The sequence below is a fragment of the Branchiostoma floridae genome, chromosome 2 (genome assembly GCF_000003815.2).
Source record: "Branchiostoma floridae strain S238N-H82 chromosome 2, Bfl_VNyyK, whole genome shotgun sequence".
In the NCBI taxonomy this organism is placed as follows: domain Eukaryota; kingdom Metazoa; phylum Chordata; class Leptocardii; order Amphioxiformes; family Branchiostomatidae; genus Branchiostoma; species Branchiostoma floridae.
The window spans coordinates 15,617,247-15,619,442 of NC_049980.1; the positions used below are offsets into that span (position 1 = coordinate 15,617,247).

Consider the following 2,196-nt stretch of genomic DNA (forward strand, 5'->3'; position numbering starts at 1 on the left):
CCTATACAGTATCAAGTTCAAGCACTAGGAGGCCCAAAATCAAACCTGACCACCAGGACACCACAAACAACTCACGTACCAAATAGCAACATAATGGTACCTTGCGTTCCGGAGATACAGCGCACGCCCCGTGCCCGCACAAAAGGTAACCTAAAATGTCAAGTTCAAGCACCAAGGGCGCCAAAATCAAAATTGAGCATTATTCAGCCACCGCCGACACATGTGCCAAATATCATCGCGCCAGCACCAGCCGTTCAGAAGATATAACTCCGGAAACACCCCTCCCGGACACAAAATTCGACCTGCCGGGTCAAGTTCAAACGCGACAAGGCCCAAAGTCAATCCTAGGCAACAGGCAACAACCCCCCACCCATGCACCAAAAATCGTTGCAATGGCGCGTATCGTTCCGGACACACAGCGCCAAACGTGCCCCAAAAACACAAAAAATGCAACCTTCAATGTCAAGGTCAAGCGCCAGGAGGCCCAAAATCACACCTGAGTGTCAGGCTACCACCCCCAACCCACGTACCAAAAATCGTCATGCTCGCATCATCCGTTCACGAGATACAGCGCCCTACATCCCCGGCTACCGAAAAGTTTCCACCAGCATCAAAACCATACCTGCATACATGCAGGTAATAACTATGGACACACACCAAGACGACAAAAACACAGGCTGAAAACAATACTTCCGTTTAGAAGGTAACAATCATAATTGCAGCTTAGTATAGCAGCTGATCCAATGCCTCAAAAGCTTCCACAGGACACAGGTCATAACAGATACACCAAAATCTCTGGTGGAACATTTCTAAACTTCTGATTTTTTTTCCACCCTGCAATAAAGGGAAGAAAACCCAAGGAGAAACAAATTTCAGTCTAGACATGAGTGGTATACAATGCAAATCTGTGTATGGAAAGAGAGGAAGCTCACACAACTAAGTGACCAACCTATCTGGGTCAAACTCAGGTTTGAAAAGTTTGTTATTGGATAGATGCTCCTTCAGTTATGACCCCTACTTCACCATCTACTATGTCAAAGCATGCACCAACCCTAATCTTCTGTGGGTAATGATGTAACAATTGGTCCTGATTACAGCTCTGGCGTTAGCAGCCATTCATTTCCCTTGGCCAGCAGACTGGTCTCCAAACACCAATATCATTATGAGGAGTTCCTACTGTCATCAGGAGGCATAGATTGAATCCAAGGACGAGTGAGCAGGGTTCTGGGCCAGATAATGTGTGGAGGCTGGAGAGGACTGGAGCAGCAACACAATCAATGTCTCAAGGGGCTGGAGGTGTTTGAAAAGAGTTTGTGGTTTCTGTATCTGTATACTTATAGCCAGACTGAGTGTAACTGCCCTTTGGCATAACAGATCAACTTAGCAGGCAATACAGCAGCTGGTTATATTACACTGAACAAACCGCCACAGGTAACCTATCCACATCTTGCTACAATTCTTGTTGTTTTTTTTACCATAAGAGGATATCAGGGTGGCATTCCTACTTGGCAACAAGTTCCCACTCTACAATAGTCCTACAGAAAACAAATGTCTGGTTGTACTAAAACTTAACTAACACAGGTGGGGAGAACTGTCAGAGTACAATTTAGTTGCCTCTCACTGACTGGTAATTTCAGGAAGTGGCAATCAATCAATGTGGTGTTAGGTTAACAGTGTACATTTCCTTGTTCAACCTTCCATACTTCTGATTTCACCTTAGCAAACTGATCAGTCAAGGCCCACTTTCAATTAGTGAGGGTGATTAATGTAACCAGTCAAAACAAGTCCTAAATTAAACCAGCTAGACTAATCATGGAATCCCAAGGCAGTGTACAACGATACAACCACATCATTGCTAACTTTAAACCCCACATCCTCACTTCCAAGAGTTTGCAGCTTCTATTATCTCTTTGTTTGTTTGTTTTGCATAACCAGTAAACTATATTTACTTGTAGCACACCAGTTTTTACAGTAAATACCAACTATCTTCCCTTCAAATATCTGCCGGACACTCAAGTCTTTGATACACAAGTCAAGTATCATGTCATCTTGATACTCATGTATGGCAGCACGACTCCATCACAATAGATCGTGAAATTACTTCTTTTCCAATATTGTGCTATTGCCTGGATGATGTGACAGTCATATGAAAGAAATTTCGGAGCCATTTGACTTTTGAGTATCGATACACACACA

At 43.7% G+C, this 2,196-nt stretch overlaps 1 protein-coding gene across 3 annotated transcripts in view; it reads right to left on the minus strand.

Moving 5' to 3' along the window:
- The window catches only part of LOC118409831 (RNA polymerase II elongation factor ELL2-like), a 40,256-nt gene that overhangs the window by 12,172 nt on the left and 25,888 nt on the right, over positions 1-2,196 (minus strand). The window lies entirely within an intron of this gene.